Genomic DNA, 19,286 nt, shown 5'->3' on the forward strand with positions numbered 1-19,286 from the left:
ACACAATATCTGGACTTATATATATTGAAGCCGAAATACAAAAGACATAGCAGAGAGTCTTACAGAGGTAATTATGCCTTCACTGAACCGAAGCTCAATGACCATTTCTAAGAGCACGAGCTCTCCTGGCACAGACCGGCAGCTAGGGATGTCCCGATCCGATCACATGATCGGAAATCGGGCCCGATTACGTGATTTCAGACTCGATCGGAATCGGACATTACCTCCCGATCAGGACTCGGATATTTTTTTAGGGCTGTCAAAGTTAACGCCTTCTGTGCAGGGGTATGACAGCTGCTTTTGGTGCGACAGGTCCTGGTTCGAGACCTCGATGTGCTGCGTGTGTGAAATCTCCCAGTGTGGCGGCACACACACACACAGGCCTGTCGCTAAACAATAAATCAATTAATTGCACGATAACTTTAAATGGGCTCTAAGTTTTTCGGCCGCGATAAATTACATTTGCACGCTTGTTTGTTTTCCTCTCTCTCTCTCTCTCTCTCCCTCTCGCTACCAAAGAGGCTGGATGACAAAAGGCGTCACTCGGTGCGTCGTAGCGTATAAAGTGTGCAAAGTCCGGCCGTCAGATTTAAAATGTCCCGCGGCTTCTGTCTTAAAATGTGTCAAATCAACAGGTAGTTCTTATTTTTTTAACTCATTGTGTGACGTTTACGGGATGTTCTGAGCAGACCACAGTCAGCTCGCTGTCTGCGTCGCCACGGTGCGTCACAGCGCTGCAGGGATTGGACGCTGGTTACAGCAACACAGAGAGCTGGCTCTGTTGCTCATGACGTGCTAGTTGGTTTGACTTAACTCCATTGACTATGCTCAGATAAGCCATGGTAATAGGCCTACCACTACTCATAATAATAATATTAATATCATTAATAATAACAATAATAATAATAGTGTTGATGATTGGGGGCCTTTCCAATGTTAAATGTTCTTTAGAAATCGTGACAGGCCTACACACACACACACACACACACAGGTTTTGCCGCAATGAGTGCCTTTATAGAAAGTATCGGATCGGGACTCGGTATCGGCAGATACTCAAAATCAAATGACTCAGACTCGGACTCAAGGGCAAAAAAACCTGATCGGGACATCCCTACCGGCAGCTCTAATGTCGTGTGTGTGTGTTGTGCTCTGTAAACACAGAGAAACATGAGTCCATCGTATTATCAGCTGTTGTTGAAGAATTAGCCATTTATGTGGTAGTAATGCTGCTAACTCATCGTGTTTTATCTGCACAGCGTGTCCTAGCAGATGACAGCTGCAACAGTCAACTGTATTATTTACCAGCCCCCAGAGACAAAGACGAGGTTTAGTGGTTTTAATACAACTAATAATAATAATAATAAATTAGTCCTCCCCCTCCCTCCCTCCTCCTCCTCCTCTGTTGGTAATTGGATTTAGTGAACACCTGTATGAGTGTAGATTGTTCAGAGGATTACAGTCAGGGAAGCCTTGAGTCACCACTAATTATCATCTACTTCTCTCCTACGCTCACACACTCACACAGTTCCTGTATTACCCACCCTGCAGCAACCTCCGAAGATTTAATTGATATTTTTAGTCTACTATAGATGTAGTGTTTTGCTGTGATTATTTTGTAATACGACTTTTATTTTTGCTTTTTTTCCTGCGTTTCCTTGTAATCACACTGGTTTTTCAGCTAATAAATTCCATTCCTGTTTCTCTTTAACACACAGGTACACGTCCTCAAGTCCTCAGGAAGGATTTCACTCCCCTCATAACCCTCCTGCTGGGATAAATGTGGTGTCCTCGGATGGGGTGACAGGACAGATGCTCTGGCAACAAGTCAAATATGGTCCAGGTGGGTACTGGGTTCTCCCAAGGCTTGTAAGACTTATGGTAGATAGAGGTTTGTGCTCAACTACAGGAAAAATTTAGCTTAATATGGACAGGCAGTGAGAGATTTAACTTTATTTAACACTTAAAGACTCCATGATTTTTGGGCGGAGGATGAGGAGGTGGAGGTGGATGGAAGAGTTAACAAAACACAACAGGCAAACTTACCATTTCACAAACAATATTATTTCTTTTTAGTGTTTAATTTTTATGCATGTTTATTACTGTAACCATGACAAAAGCTCAAAAGAAGACATGCCTCTGCTCAGAGGTGTTATCAGGCAGAGACAAAATCACCACATGGTCTGTTAGGTTGGAGCTAAACTATTGTACGTTCCAAAGTGTATGGCCTCATTATTGGCTGTAAGATGAATATGGGTCAGTAAGTCAACAAAGCTGGTGAGCTGAGGCTAAGGAGGGAAGAGGAAGAGTAAACAGTCCGATTTAGGAGGAGAGGGAGAGATGTTCATGGTCCCACAGTGAAATCTGAGATAGCAGTGTAGCAGAGACTGAAGCGAGAACAGAGTGTGTGTGTGTGTGTGTGTGTGTGTGTGTGTGTTCAGATGAGCGATGAACAGACTGCGCTTGTCCTCAAGTCAAAGAGCTCCAGTGGCCTAGACTCCATCGGGCATCAAGACAGACAAGAAGACACACACACACATATACACAGGGACAGGTGATACATCATGGAGGAGAAGAGGGAGGAGGAGGAGGAGGAGGAGGAGGACGGGAGACTATGGGGGAGAGAGAGTGAAAAGAAGGGATGGACAGATGAAAAGGAGGTGAGGCGGAGGGGAACAGAAGGGTAAAGGGGCACCCAGCGGGGTGACAGAGGGGAGCAATAAAGAGCAACGGACAGTTCACTTAGTCCAGCGTATTCATTTAAGTGACAGTGAAATGGGTTAGATTATTAAAGAGATAATCCTGCAGCTGTAAAGATCATCTGCCAATCAAAACTGTGTACGAGGTGATAATGTTTCCTCAGGCTTTGTGCTGGTCTGAGTTCAGCTTGTGCCAAAAGAAAAACATCTTTGCTTTAAATTCACAAACTGAGATGTATGTAAATGATGTTGATAACCCCAAAGAGAAACTGACAAATGGTGTACATCAGCATAAAAGTATCATCCATCCGATTTATATACGGAGCATCCATCATCGTTAACGGACTCCTCTGAATGTGTCCTCAGACTGACTCTCGGTCCCGGGGTGAAGCAGTAAAACTCACAGAGGACACGTTTAAAATGAATTCCATAAATCCTTTAAATCACTAATGGTTATAGTCACTACATTAAAATCAGCGCTAACATGTTATCCTCAGAGTGCACTGCTTAGTTTGGCAGTGATTAACATTTGATACTAAACTCCTCATAATGTTGTAGCACTTTCTTGCCCAGAGACACATCAGCATGTCACCATGGTGGGATCGAACCACCAACCTTGTGGTTAGCGGCTGCATGCTGATGTGTTGGGCAAGGAATTTAACCCTAAGTTGTGAATGTGTGTGTGTGTGTTAAAGGGTAAATTTAAAGTTTTATATAGGTAGAAAAGCACTGACAGCTTAGACTCTCTATCGCCCCCAAAGTTGTATTACACAATGATATGTTTGACGGCAGCTGATAGGATACAAGATGCAAGATACACAGACGTCATTCATTATGTTGCTAATTTAAGTCAACATTTGATCTTTAAAACGTAAAAAAATGTGCATTTAAAGGTCATTTCATGTTCTCTATTATTCCATGACAACTACGTCACCACAAATAAATATGAAAGTTAAAAAAAAAATGAAATGCCAGAGGAAAAATTGCACCCTTAAAAATCAGTGAGGAGAAACTTTCTGAGAAATCCTATAAGGTCACTGCCTTCTTACTGCGTGTTACAGTCCTGCTTTGTTCTCACTACATTCTGCTCAGAAGACTTTTGGAATCAGTTCCCATGACAGAAATTACACCATTCTAACACTGAAATAATGAGTCCCAGTCATTTCAGGGAAAATGAAAACTTCATAACAAAGATTTCCTTCTCCATCACCTCCTGATTTAGAAACAGGTGTGGGTTCCCTCACAAACTGTTGCCAGTGTGCAGCTTTAGGTCTCAGGATGGTGAGATGAGAGGGGGAGGAAGTGAGTGATGGACAGCTAAGAGGGAGGGAAAGAGAGAGCGAGAGGGTGGAGGGATGGAGGGAGGTGCAGCAGAAACTTCCCATGCTGGCCTCCCAGTGTGGCTACGTAATGAGGGCAAGGGACACAGACACACACATGCATGCACACTCACTCACAGACACACACACACACACACTCAGGGCCGAGCATGGCCCCACGGCTGATTAGCGGCACACAAAGGCCCCAAACAGAAGTAGCAGAGGACACACAATGGGAGCAGGGCCTCAAGGCGTGGTTTACTTCTGCCCCGAGGGAGGGGGCGAGAGAGACAGCAAGGGATGAGGAGCGAGGGAGAGAGAGAGAGGGTCCCACTGAGCTGGACCAGCAAAAAAAAGAAAAAAAAAGAAAGATGGGGGTTCAGTGGGGTTATAAAAGTGACAGGAGCAGAGAGGAGTTTTGTTTTTTGTCCTGATAAAGACATGCTGGGGTTCTACTTGGTTCTATTTGCAGTGGCTGCATCACTGCTCCCTGTACAGCCGCACAGATTAGAGGTGCAGTTTATGTGGAGGAATGATGTTCAACATGATGTCTGCGTCAGGCTTAAAGCGTGTCCCTCCCCGACAACACTGTTACACGCTGTGAAAATTCATGAAAATAACATGAAGTGCCGAAGGCCTTCATCATCAGACGCCACAGTGGAACACAGAGCTGCTTCTTGTCATTACGTAATCTTTGCACACATATTTCCTTCAACTTGGATAAAAGCATGCGTCATATTTTATGAGTATCAGTTTGCAAAATATTAGAAATCATGCTCTGCATGCTTTTAATCTGTGTGTGTGGTGGGATGGGTGTGAAATTCTGAAGCAGGGCATGACGAGCAGTTTTAAAAACTCTCCCTCTGACTGTAGGACAATTTATTTCACATTTAACTTCAGACTAAATGCATAAAATGACAGACTAAACATTTATTAGTGATTAATATTAGTGACTTATTAAACTCATGACACAGATCGATGGTTCTGTTTGGTTTTGGTCTGTCATTCCTCAGGGGAAATGAACTGACGTTTTGATGTTTTTTAGACACAGACTGCGCATGAAGAAGCCTCTATGAGTGATGGTGACACCATGCACTGTATATAAAGATGGAAAACATGGCTCGGCCTCTGCCCTCTGTACCAATATAACTCACTTATGGACGCTGCCATGTTGGAAAGAGACGGCAGCAAAGAGAGGTGAAGCCACATCATCGCTGTTCCCACACTTGTTGCGTAGCTTGGTTACCATGGCATTACTCTCCCCCTTTTTTTTTAGTCAACAATACTGATTTATATATGAATGTTTTTGAAAAAATGGGTACTAGCTGAGCCATAAACCATCTCTGGGGAAGAAAAAATATTCACGTTAAGTTAGTAATTACTTTTATTGTTTAGTTGTATCCACATGGTCATGTCTTCCATCTTTATATACAGTCTATGGCACCTAGATGTCCATCAAAGTGGCAACCTTAACCCTTAAAGGTAGGGTAGGAGATTTTGAAAGTAAACACACGCCCCTTTCTCTCGGAGCTCACCCCGAAGCCACGCCTCCCAATCACATGGATGCGCATTACCTGAAGACGAGCTGCGGTCTGTGACTTCGGCCATCATGCACGTACCTCTCTGGTGCGCGCAGAGCAGGAAGAGAGTGACAACCAGCCAATACTCCGCGCAGGGTCCACCCGGAGGATTGGCTAAGGTTTTTAGTGTTTTATAGCTTCCACAGATGATTCATATTCTTCGTTTTAAAGCGAAACTGCTGAACTAATTGGTTGCTATCACATTGTAAAGAGAAGTTAAAATAATTTACCAAAAAGTGCATCAGAATGAAATCTCCTACCCTACCTTTAATATAATTTAATGTTTGAATCGGATATAAACAGTTTAGCTGTCACTGAACTGTACTGTTCTGTAAAGACCCGAACCATATTTGTACTAGGCTATAAACATGTGTCATTTTAACATAGAGGTCTGTAGGGGATTGACTCACAGCTGCAGCCAGCCTCAAGTGGTCGTTTAAGGAACTGCACCCTGCTTTGCTGTTGGTTCTCAGCCTTAGTAGTGGCCACTTACATGTCATGTACATGTCTGCCATGACACGTCGAATTTTAAAACGTAACATGTTAAAATTATCCTTACAGTAATTTGCTGCGTATGATGCTCCTTTTGCATGTGAATCCTGCAACATTACATTTGTCATAATAATAAATAATAATGCACAGCGTGACTGGACTGAGTTTGAAGCAGGAGAGTAAAAGACGGCCTGAACGTTTCAAATGTGATGATTGTTTGAGTTATTGCTACCACGGAGGATGTTGAGAGGATTGAAGCAGCAGCTCTTTGCATAGATTACAATCTACACATTTCTACAGAGAAGAAATATTATATGGCAACGACTAATGAACATGGCCCTCTTTTCACAGCGGAGCAGCGCCTGCTGTAATCTCCACTGTTCAATTAGCTGCGCTGACCGCAACGCCACCTACACTTCATTAGCAGGAAGGGGAAGGTATGGAATTAACCTCTTTCTCTCTCTCTCTCTCTACCCCCACATTCCTTTATCCCACAGATACTATTTCACAATATTTTCTCTGTATCTTTCTTTTTTAAAATCAAACCTTTTGGAATTTTTACTTAGACGCAATGAGGGAAAAAGGGGGGGAGGGTGTAAATCCACAAAGACAATTTAGCTTTTCCAGCTTCTCTTCCTGTTTTTCCAATTACTTAATGCTATTTAAATACATCAGCGCTAACACACACACACACACACATACATATTAATGGTCCTCAGCAATGTAGAGGCTCCTGAAATAAGTCACGCAGTAATTGTATTTGATAAATCATAAAGGGACCCCATCAGAGAAAAGCTAGCTGTAATAAAATGATAAACGAAAAAAATTACGAAAAAAAATCCTTGGCCTTTAATTTGCTAAACACACTCTGGAGAGATGCCGTTTAAGCCTGAGTGAGTCGAGGAGATGCTCTGCACATTATTTCTCCTCCTCTGTGACACCACAGGGATCGGAGATGAGTGTAACATTAGCAGAACATCACAGGCCCAGACACACACACACACACACACACACACACACACACTGGACTGAGGAGATGGTTGACATCTCCTCAGTCCAGTGTGTTCCTGTCTAAAAGGATGTTTGTACAAAACACTTTGAACCATGTCAAATAAAGGTTGGTCAGCATCTGCCCACATGTAACAGTTGTTATAGCAGAAGGAGAAAACAATTCTTCATTCATCGGATTCTTCTTTCATTGAATTGTGTCTGAAACATCTGAGCTTTGTAATTAATAGCAAACATTATTTGATGGGGACTATTTTCATCTGCGGATTAACACGGAGTTGGAGTTTAGTGTTGTGATTCATCCTACAGTAAAGACATAAATGACAGTTTTAGTAAAAAGAGGTGTCCCATCCAGGTGTGCGCCCCCTTGTGATGTCATAAGGGGATAAACCCTGCTCCTGGTTATTTTAGATGTGTCCCATGGACCCTGTTTTTTTTTTTTTTGGCCAGCAAAATCGGTTTTACTGCTCTGTTGTTTTACCAATGTGTCCACAGCAGCTGAAAAGGGGGCGGGGTAAGAAACAGCAGCTCATTTACCTTTAAAGGTAGGGAAGGAGATTTTGAAAACTCAGTGAGAGTCAGCCAGATTTGGAAAGTAAACACACGCCCCTTTCTCTCGGAGCTCACCCCGAAGCCACGCCTCCCAATCACATGGACGCGCATTACCTGAATACGTCTGTGACTTCGGCCATCATGCACGTACCTCTCTAGTGCGCGCAGAGCAGGAAGAGAGTGACAACCAGCCAATACTCCGCGCAGGGTCCACCCGGAGGATTGGCTGATGTTTTTAGTGTTTTATAGCTTCCACAGATGATTCATATTCTTCGTTGTAATGTGAAACTGCTGAACTAATTGGTTGCTATCGGATTGTAAAGAGAAGTTACACTAATTTAAATCTCCTACCCTACCTTTAAAGCTACAGACAGTGTAAAAGCCCTAACGGAACAGGAGTGCAGCTTCACAACAACACATCTGTAACCTGTTGTTAGGTGCGTGTTAATCGGGGACTCTAATTGGCTGTTGGTGTGAGTGTGACTGGGGTAAACTCCGCCTGGTGCTCATTGACAGCTGCAATAGCTGTGACCCAAAGTTAGTAAAGAAAACAGAGGCATGTGCTGTATTTTTAGGTTTGTATCAGGCGCTGTGGCTTAGTTGGTCAAAGCGCCTGTCTTGTAAACAGGAGATCCTGGGTTCGAATCCCAGCAGTGCCTTGATCTCTGCTTTTAAAGATTTTCCCCTCGGGGATAAATAAAGGAATTATGATTCTGATTCAAATATCTGTTTGTTTCCAGACATATGGTTTTTGAGTAGGACCATCATAAACTCACTTTGTTTTTTCCATGTTTACATACTGTAGTATATCTGTATGCTGCACTGGTTTTCTAACAGGCACTGTCAGGTATCATGGTGATATGACCGTCACTGACCATGCTCACAACACCAAACCCTCCATTGTCACAAGATCACATTAACTCTTTGAGGCACAGATGTTTTTGTCACGGTCCTCGCTGACTCCTCTGGCGGAGACAGGCATGACGGCGTGAGATCTGCACCACAAAGAGTTAAAAAAATCTGATCCCCTGGTTTCTCAGGTCAATGCAGCCAGACTCCGTGTGTGAGTGTGTGTGTGTGTGTGTGTATACTGTAGGTGCTTCTGTGTAAAATAACATGGAAAAGGTGATTTTCCACTATAGTGAGGTTTCCACAGTGTGTTCCCCCAGGCAGCAGCAGAGACATGATTGAATTTTGTGTGTGTGTGTGTGTGTGACACTTCATTCCTAGGCTGCACCTCCACCAGTGTGTAATGGTATTTTCTTTTGTTATTGGGTGAATTATGAATCATTATGTGCCTCAAAAAATCTTTTTTTTGTCACACAATGTGTGTTTTTGACAGAATATTTAAACCTAGACAATAATTTTAAGATATTATTCCTCAAAAGCAGATTTCATGGAGTTTCTGTTCTGTGTCTCACACACACTGACCCTGTTCTTTCCTGTCTCCATGCAGACTCTGCAAACGTCAGTTGAGCACAAGTGATGGAGAAGATGCTGACAGCACACACACACACACAGAAGCCTACTGTCAGGAGTCGAGGCCATTTCCAGGTGGACTGAGTTAAGACTGAATCAGACAGAAATGGTCCAGATAAAAGCTTGTTGTTGTTGTTGTTGTTGTTGTTGTTGTGATGTAACAAATTAAAACCTGAGATGTCAACAGTGAATATTGACACTGTACAATGTCAGCTTATTATTGTGCACATTTCATCACATGTCTATTAATGTAACATGACACAATTCCACAAATGCTTTGATGTTTTCCTCTGCATGTGCAGTTGGCGGCCTCACAGACAGTTGGCATGTGTATGGATCTCACACACTGTTTATTAACACGGAATATAACATTTCTATTAGCTTAGCCTTAGCTTCTGGAACAATACGTCTAAAACCTGGGAGATTATTCATAATTTTATATTAGACTCTTTTAACACACTGTTTACCTGTACACAACCAAAGCTTCCTCAGCTGTGATTGGTCAGTATCCCTCAAAGTGAAACCACGAATTTGCCAAAATGTGCTGATTAAAGTTGTACAGACTGCACGTGTCTGAGGATGGTTGTCAGTTTATATAGAGTGAACTCTCTCACATCTTAAAAATCTTAAAAAAGTGTGAAACTGACATTTTAGAGATGTTTGATGTATTGGCTGTTTCATCCTTGAGTCCATTATATACACATACACACAAAAATCACAAGAAAGAAACAGCAACTAAAGCTTCATTTATTATAATAATACAACAGGCAGAATGAGCATCCACAGGTTATTTTTTTACTCCTGAGGTCTTTAATAAAAGTTTAATAGGAACGTTTGGTGCAGGTCTTGCTCGTTATTTAGTGGCAGTGAGTTCTGCTGTATATTGGCTGTTTATTATCTACATAAAGTTTTGTGTAAAAACAAAAACTCAAGCAGGTGAATTCAAACACAGAAACCTCCACACAGCCTCCAGCTATCTGCAGCTCTGAGTGTAAATGATCGCATAGCTGCAGTCATAACTCACAGTCATACAGGCTGCTGATGGAAGCTGACACCCCGTGTGTGTGTGTGTGTTCGAGAGTCATTTTAGACTCTTCATGTCCTCTTCCTTTTCCTTCAGTGTCTTCTCTCCTTCCTCCTCTTCATCCTCGATGCCTCAGGTGATGAAACTGACTCTTGTTACATCAGACCAAACAATCCCCGCCCATTTTTTTTTCTATCTTGCTGTCCACACACACACACACACACATTTATTTGTCCACACTCTGGAGCCACATCAGTGTGTTTAACCTTATTGATTAGCTGTTGTCTATTGATACAGATCAGGATAATCCATCACTGATGTCTTTGTTTGTGGGGCGGAGATGAGCTGATAGTGATGGATGACAGATTAATCAGTAAACATGGAGAACTGAAGAGCATCTCTCTCTCACACACACACACACACAGAATGATAATGGTTTTAGTCTCACTGTGGGTGAACTAAAGCGCCTCTTTCACAGTTTTGTTTCTTAATTATATTACAATAAATATATAAAGTATTTAAAATAATAATCTGACTTTCAAAAGAGCCCATGTGAATTACTCAGATTATCTGTTAATGAGGCCCCAGTGCAAAAATACCACACCTTTCCCCCTCTGTACTAAAAATGGCAAAAAAATCTTTTAATTTGAAATTAGGGATTAAGACTTCTACAGACAGAAACCCAGTTAAAATGTCTGGTTTCTCTAGGAAAGATGATTTTATCACCTCTGTGTGTGTGTGTGTAGCTGTAAAGAATTCACCAGACTGTAGAATAACAGCAGGTTTTACAATAAACAGGTAACATAGACACACGTTAACTGAATCCAAACTGTTTTTGTTGGAGCTTGTTCAGTGAGGGCAGTAATGGAGGGAAATCATTTCCCTGTATTTGATTATTTCCACTTCAGTCAGTTAACCAGTGGAATGATGGGATGATCTGGCATGTGTGTCTGTGTGTGTGTGAGGGTGAGAGAGAGAGAGAGAGAGAGAGCTGGAGAGTGTGTTTGCTGGCACCCAGAGCATCCTTTGTGTTGCTGGAATCAACCATGACACGTCACGTGTAACCGGCTGCTAACCTCCAACCCCATTCAGGAACCATCCCCTGTGTGTGTGTTAGTGTGTGTGTGTGGGTGTGTTAGTGTGTGTGTGGGAGAGGTCGAGCTGTCACAAACACAAGCAAAATCATTGTTCCTGATGGAAAAACACAAACGCACACACACACACACAAACTGTTGCGGCTCACTCTGGACGCCTCCTGCTGGGTTTGATGGCTGACTGATAAACCTGCAATTAAACAGAAATGTAAAACAGCCTCTGAGTCCTTTTATATCTACATGATGACATTTTAATGTTTATGTTTGGATAGCGCGCACAGAATTATTACAAAGATGGAAAGAAGACGTTTTTTATTGAATTATGTGGAAGCCAATAAACAAAACATTGACACCCCAAACACAAATGGTTTATTGATCCTTAATATTGTCAAACAATATAAAAAAAAGGTTATTATTGTATTGAATTTAGATGAATTCTTCACATGGAACAGGCGTGTTTCTGTCATAAAGGTAAAGGACGTACGAGAGCTTCAACCAAACAGCAGCAGGACAGATCTGAGGGACAAAGGGGAGGACGATGATGAGACTCTCCTCATCCTCTGGGTGTTTGGGATTGATTGTGTGAGAAGATGTTTAACAAATCCTGAACAGGTGTCTTCACTTGGGTTCAGATTTTTTATAAAAAAATCTATCGGATGTTTGTTGAAGTTGCTGTGTCAGTCCTTTTGTCCGCGCTCCTTTCCTTTGAGCCGTGCACAGCATGTGGAACACATTTAACATTTCTTGGTCTTTCGTCAACACTTGAGGAGAAGAGTTTTTTCTGCACCCACCCACAGCAAAACAGATTTCTCACATTTTTATTGTGAAGGCGTCTGGTAGACTCTGTCCTGAGGAATGTGACCGACTGAGCTGTGTGGACCTGCTAACAAAGATGCTGAAGGCTGCTGCTGCTGTTAAGGCAATTACAAGCAAATTCCTGAGCCATGAATTCAATTCAGTAACTGTATGTAACTGAACTCTGCATGCAGCACCACCCAGATCAACAACACACACGCAGGTAAAGATGGGAAAATGGTAGAAAAGTGTGAAATCAATATTATGACACGCAGTATTATCAATACTAATCATATTTAAAAGGAAATATTGATGGAATCATGTCACAAAGTTCTACTATAAACTACAAAATGACCTTATATGCAGATGATGTATGATTATACCTTCAGGTGTATTGTCTTTTTGGTTGGTTGCTGTGCCATGTGTGTAAATGTGCAAACCTGTGCGCACTTCTCAGTTTGTCACTGTAGGGGGCGGTAATGCTGGCTGCCACCTGCCATGAAACAGGAAGAGGAAGAAGACCATGCAGTTAGCTGGCTAGCTTCTGCTTCTGCTAACATGCTGGAAGAGGTGTGACACACTCCTCCTGCACCATCTATGAACTTAGCTCATCCATGTGGGAAGTTTTGCACTCAATAAAAGAAGACAGCGTGGTGGAAGTAAAGATTCCAGCCTGTAGGGCGATCCTGATCAGCACTACCTGCAGAAGAGGAGGATCTGTTTACCTTCATCATCCTGCAGCAAGGTACAGCTATAAAGTGTTACACTGAGGTCTTCACCGTGTGGGGCATGATGGTATTTTCTCTCTGCTGGTCATTGGTGAAGCAAAAAAGAAGCAAAAGATTGAGTTCAGCTGTTAAAAGTTGAATTTCACTGGGCCTCGTCCTAATGTTCCACAGATTGTTGATCACAGCTCAGCTGATGTGCAGCTGAGGTGATCGTGTTTGTACTAAGTGAAGCTGCTGTGTGAATAGAAGGGACTCACTTTGTGACAGAGTTTCATGGAGTATAGTATGGCTGAACTCATATTAAAGTCACTAACATGTATCTGAACACTCCTAAGGCCCGTTCACACAGCCTGTTGGTTGCAGCATAGTTGTGCCTTTAGTGTGCACCACAGGAGACAGGAACAACACAGCAGGCCTTTGATTAAGAAAAAGTAGCCGTCGTTTTGAGGTTCTGTTGCCATGTTGGCAGCATCTGAGTCCTCCTAAGCATGAGTGGAGCTGAGACTGAAGCAGGGCCATCACAAACTGAGCTGGCACCTGTCTCACTCAAAGCAAGTATGTAAAAAAAATACTCCACGTACAGCTGTCATAAAAAGGGGACACTGATGTTTTTTACAAGGCTGTAAACATGTTTATTTTTGCTGTAAAGTTGGACATTTTAACATGGAGGTCTATGAGGATTGACTCTCTTTTAAAGGCAGCCCCCGGAGGTTGCAGTGGGAACTGCAGTTGTTGCTGCTTGGTCTCTGCTGGTGGTGCCAGGAAGTGTTCTTTAACTATGAGTCCTGACTGAAATATTGTTGTAGGCTGTATACTGTGATTCTCCAGCTGGATAAACTCCTTTAATCCTCAGTTTGTGAGTGGGGTTTGTGATGTTGACTGTTGGCAGACACTGGATGCAGTTTCAGAGGTTCTGCTTCTGTTTTTGAAGAACATTCATATTTTAAACATGAATACAAACAGCCAGTCCTCCATGAGCATCCTGTTTCTGTCACATTGGACCTCCTGGCGCAGGAATCGGCAGCAGCAGGCGGCTTCTTGGTGATCTGCTGTATTTACTGTAATCACTATCACGTCTCATGTAGCACTTTAAAGAAAAAACAAACAGTGCGGTTTATAATCCTGTCAGCTGTGGTGTCATAAAAAAAAGTGTGTGGCAGAGAAGTGTAGGTGGCTCAGAGGTTTGTCATGTGAACACACACACACACACACACACACGCAGTAATTGAAAACCTACACCTTTAACACTGTGAGATGCCCTTAAGCCCTCTGGAATACACTCGTCGTTTCATTCCCCCACCTCTCTCTCTCTCTCCCTCTCTCTGTCTCTCTCTCTCTCAAACACACACACACAGTAGAAGGAGAACACAGAGAAATGGTTTAACATTATTACAGTTCAGTTTTAAGGTCAGTGAGAAGGCATCTGTCTTTCCCTCCACTGTCTGCTTTTAAAAAAATCCATTTCACCCTTCCGGCAGACGTCTGCTGATTATCTGTAAGAAGGCGACAGACAGCTTCTCTCTATTAATAATTTCAAACATGAACTGCAGAGCAAATATATATCATTTAATACACACTGTGACCTAAAGTGAGTGGACACCTCATGCAGTTTCAGCACACTGTGGGCCTGTTTAAAGTACGAAAGATGATTAATGAACTGCTGCATCTTCAGACCATATGATGAGGGTTTAGGTGAATATGGTGGCTGATCTTGCTTTCCATTGTTGAGGCCATTTTTTTGTGACCACTATTTGGCTTTTCTTTGAGGCGGTGGACCCAAAGATGATCCTTTAACATGTTGTCCTGAATCTGTGTTTCCTCTGACCCCGGGAGCTTCAGGGTAGCTGCTGCTCAGGATTCATTTGGAGTTAGGGTTGTGCTGTCATGGGCACGTTCGTGGGAGATCCAGCTCTGTGCCAGTGTTGCTGTTGTTATTGGATCATGGAGCTTGTCAGTGGTCTCCTCTGAGGTCAGAGGTCTTCCAGGCTCTCTCTGCCTCTTTTGGATTCAGTAGTCTTTACTGTGGTGTAGGTAGAAGATGGTGAGTTGCCAAGCTCTGTGCACAATCAAAGAGATCAGATAATGAGAGTTAAAACTGACATGTAACTTATATTATTCTATCTAAGGACACAAAATTATAAGTTCTGTTTGGGTTGTGAATGCGCAATGTGTGCAGTGCAGAGCTGACATTTGGCAGCAAATGTGATCATAAGCAAATGTCTGCAAAGGTGTGTGTGTGTGTGTGTGCATGTGTGTTTGTGCATGTGCTGAATAATGCCAACAGTCAGAGTCGCACACTCTGCCTCCAGCTCTTCAAATTACATGACTGCGTCTACAATGGTGACACAAACATTTTTGTCTTTTACATGGTGTAAAGTGTAACCATGGTGCAAAGTGTAACCTTCATATCACCATATTTGCTGTCCAAACATCAGGCACCATGCTAGTTTCTATAAGTTCTAAAGAGGACATGACACTAGCTAGCTTTAGCTAACCAGCAGTGACAGCTTTGACAATGATTACCAAGTCATGTTTGTACTGCCACTGGATGTACCAACCAGGGAGAGATTGTCCACTTTCAAGCTTTCTTCAGTGGTGAGCAGTTCACTGTGGTGCTAAAGCTAAAACCCTCCTGTGGTGGCTAATAAAGACTGATAATAAACAAGTGTTTAGCTGTCGATCTGTTTACTTACCCATGCACCAATGCTAAATGCTAATAGTTTATTGAGTCAGATGGCCTGTACACCCAGCCCTGCAAGAGGGAATGTCAAACACAGGGGGAACCATGTTGGACTTGTTGGTACAGGCCGTTGGCTCTGACGGTCCGGCAGTGAGTCAACAGTGTGACTCAAAAGCCATCATGCATTTTTACACAGTGCTCCCTACAACTGCCAGCAGTAACGGTAACAGGAGGGTTCTGGTTGTAGCACTCACCACCTGGCGTTGAAAGAGGACCACCAGTCCCTGGTTCTTAGACCCGATGCTATTTTTTAGATGTACCCTCCATCTTTATATTAGGCTAGGTAATCCATACAGTATTCTTACATGCATGTGTTCTATCTACTTTTCAAGTTTCAACTGACCCACATCGTGCCCTCACATATCTGCATATGTGAGGGCGCGATGCATCCTCCTCCCATGAATGAGCCAGAGAACAGACTCCTAATGAAGTGCAGGCAGTGACTGGAGTTGATTGTCACAAACACGAAAAACACAACACTGTCTCAGTGTGCGAGACAACGGCGGACAAGACTCTTTTCTGTTCGGCAAAACAAGACAGAAGTCACAGCCGTGTCTGTCTGTCTCCCATCGGCCTTATTATGCAGTGATGTTGTAGTGTATTTATTGTACTGTGGGCTGCTGTTAAACCAAGAAAACCTCTGAGCTGTGTTTGCTAACAGGATTAAATTAAGGAGTGTCACAAACCGTTCCACCCCAGACCTTCTGCAGGCTAGTTCCAAAAGTGTCCATCCCAAAGACCTCCGTGTTAAAATGTCCAACTTTACAGCAGAAATAAAACATGTTTACAGCCTGGAAGATACGACTAAAAGACTTAAATTTACCAAGTGGCGACGTCTTTGTATAACTTCAACTCTTTGCCTGTATTTGGATCAACTGGAAGTTTAGGCAGACTCATGGCTGCCAACATGACAATGGTCAGAGCATCGCACATGCAAGAAAGCAGCTACCACTGAGGTCCCCAAGGTTCGAACAATGACTTTTACCTAGGTGCATACAGTAAACGTTGAGTATTCATTACTTGTTATTGCAAAGATTGTTTAACGTAATGTCCCACTCCTGATTGTTGGCATCATTACTGCGCGGTGTCAGAGGGGGGTAGACAGTCAGAGGAGTGAATGCTACAAGCTCAGTCAAGATGGCCGACACATCTATGCAAAGTATTACAGTATGGGTGCATATTTCATATTTCATCATAGCAACTTCACTTTTTAGACCTTAATAGTTCTGAAATTCTTGCTGTGGCCATGCCCACATGGATCCAAAATGCCAGGAAAGAAAAAAACAGTTTGTTCTTATCTCTGGTAAAATCATAACAAGAGAGAAAGAAGGAAAACAAGAGGCAGGAAGATAAAATGATGAGATGGCAGAGTGCCACCCCTCCGGTGTCCTGCTCTCCAATCCTACAGCCCTGTGTGTGTGTGTGTGTGTGTGTCTAAACCATGCAGGACCCAGGACAGCCCATACTGGGAGAGCAGCCAGGAGTCTGAGTGGTATTACACACAGAGACAAACAAGTGGATTTTCACAAATGTGACTTGAGTTTGTTCCAGCCAGGATCAATTTATTGTAATTTAAAAGCACATTTATCCGTTAAAAATATCAGCAGAAGTGTGAAAATGTTATAACGTGCCTGAGGTGAATTTTGTTGTGTATCTTTAATGCCAGGGATGTGGCAGCTTTGCACTGCTGACTCTGGACTGTAGTGAAGCATTAGATGGATCAGTTGCTACAGCAGGATTCTTTTAAGAGTAGAATGCACAAAGCTCTATCAGCCTGTTCTTAAATACATGCATACTTCCTAATTAGCCGGTATGAAGTCCACTATGAGCCTGCAGAAAAGTGTGATTGGCGGTTCTGGAGTCTTCAGGGGTGGGGGTGGGGTGTGGTGATACATAACAAGGTGAATATTTTTGACCCTTCTCTTACAGGACATCCTCGTCAATAAAAGCATGGAGGTCAAACCTCCTCTGAGATATTACCATCACTGTTTTGGATTATTTCTTTGTTGGCTTAATCACCTTGAACAGGATCTCCTCCACCATTGACCAGTGAGCTGCTCAGGACCGACTGTGTGTGTGTGTTATGTGTGTGTGTGTGTGTGTGCATGAGGATCTGCGTGTTGCCCAATCATTTGAAGCATGAAGAACAGAAAGAGTTTGCAGATTAAGGGAAGCTCAGGGGATTAAGGTCATTTCCTGTGTGTAAGCTGTAAATTAGCCCGACAGTACCACAGGGGAAAAACATACCGCAGCACCGCAGTCCTGCTCAAGTCAACTCGCACAACTCGTCACCAAGAACAGCTGGGTGGTGATGCCCGACTCACAACTGAAAGTTTCATCCGATAACTTTTCGTTTGTCACTCGTATTTTGAAGGGAGAAGTCAGGTTAAGTTTGCAGCATATGTTACCATGGTGATGTAGCAGGTTAAAACAGAGCCACCTTTGTGATCCTGCTGACACTGACACTCAACAGAACAGTTGATGATCCTTCATAAACCCGGCACTAACGAAGTCTTTGTTGCTGCGGATTGTTTATATTTGATGGCACGGTAGATCCAAAATGAAGGTGGACACAAGGAAAGCACCGGCAGCGAGGTTCAGGGTTTCAATCTGTGCTCACTGTGTGGATGTTCTGCTTGTGCCTGTCTGGGTTTTCTCAACCTCTCCACTATCTTGTTTGTAATGACCTGAATCTACCTCTCTGTGCCTTGCTTTGCAGCCAGATCCATCACCTGTGCTGCCCCGACTTTCCATGTAGTACATCATTTATATATTTATTAATAGCTCAGAATCTGTGGTTTGTACCTGCTACACACACAGTGCAGACACACACTGTGTGTGTTGCAGTGCTGTTTGTTCTGCCTCGTCATGACTCTGCTCAGCTCTGCACTCGTATCTCTTCATTTATCTTCTGTCTCTTTTTGCCCTTTCTGTGTCACGTTTTATCTCCTCTCATCACTCTGCTCTTTCTTCTCCAAGCTCTTTGTTGGTTGATTAGTGGCCTCACACACACACACAGACACACACAAAGCACAAGTTGAGTATTTTTAGACTGCCTACATTGTACTTAATAGGTTTTGACAGTAGTGGTATTATTGGATGTGTGTGTGTGTGTGTGTGATCTTCATTTAGTGTCGGTCAGAATAGTGAGCAGTATATTTCAGTGAAGTTGTTTCTGTGACTATCACCACCACTCTGTGACCTCCACCAACATCTACACACAATCCAGTGTGCACAAACACACAATATCCGAGGAATACTCTGAGATGACTTTGCAGCGTTGTGTCGTCTGTATGCTGCACAGTTCATCTCTGTTTCCTTTCTTACTGCAGCTCCCTGACTTCTGCTTGCAGACTGGGGAGAATCGCCACGTTTTTTGTTTTTTTTTTTGCGCCTTGATCTTTTCACGCTTTTGTCGTCAGCTGTAGCGGTGGTTTCCTTTCTTGGAGACACAATGAAATGGTTGTCTCTGGGACATGTGCACTGTCAAGAGGTCGACCCGGGGAGCTCAGTTGTTGTTACTTTGCTGTGTCGCCTTGTCTGTGCTCTCTCGCGGCTCAGTCATGTGACGCTGTGCAGAAGATTGTAGGTCAAACCTGCCAGGAAACCATGCTGCTGTGTGTACTGAATATCCTGGTACTTTTACTCTGATTTTGTTCCTACTGGATGTGTGTCCTTAGAGCCTGACTGAACCTGGTGGTCTTCTCATTGACTCACTCTGTCCTCTTTATGCTCTTAATATGCTGTAGTAGGCAGTTTAGAAGTTAACTATGGTCGAA

The 19,286-nt window shown here is 43.0% G+C and overlaps 1 non-coding gene across 1 annotated transcript; it reads left to right on the top strand.

The window, feature by feature from the left end:
• Positions 1-8,232: 8,232 nt before the first annotated feature.
• Positions 8,233-8,306, top strand: trnat-ugu (transfer RNA threonine (anticodon UGU)). Its single transcript has one exon. It is a non-coding gene; the product is annotated as a tRNA-Thr (tRNA).
• Positions 8,307-19,286: the final 10,980 nt, after the last annotated feature.

Source organism: Parambassis ranga, chromosome 4, assembly GCF_900634625.1.
Source record: "Parambassis ranga chromosome 4, fParRan2.1, whole genome shotgun sequence".
Classification (NCBI taxonomy): domain Eukaryota; kingdom Metazoa; phylum Chordata; class Actinopteri; family Ambassidae; genus Parambassis; species Parambassis ranga.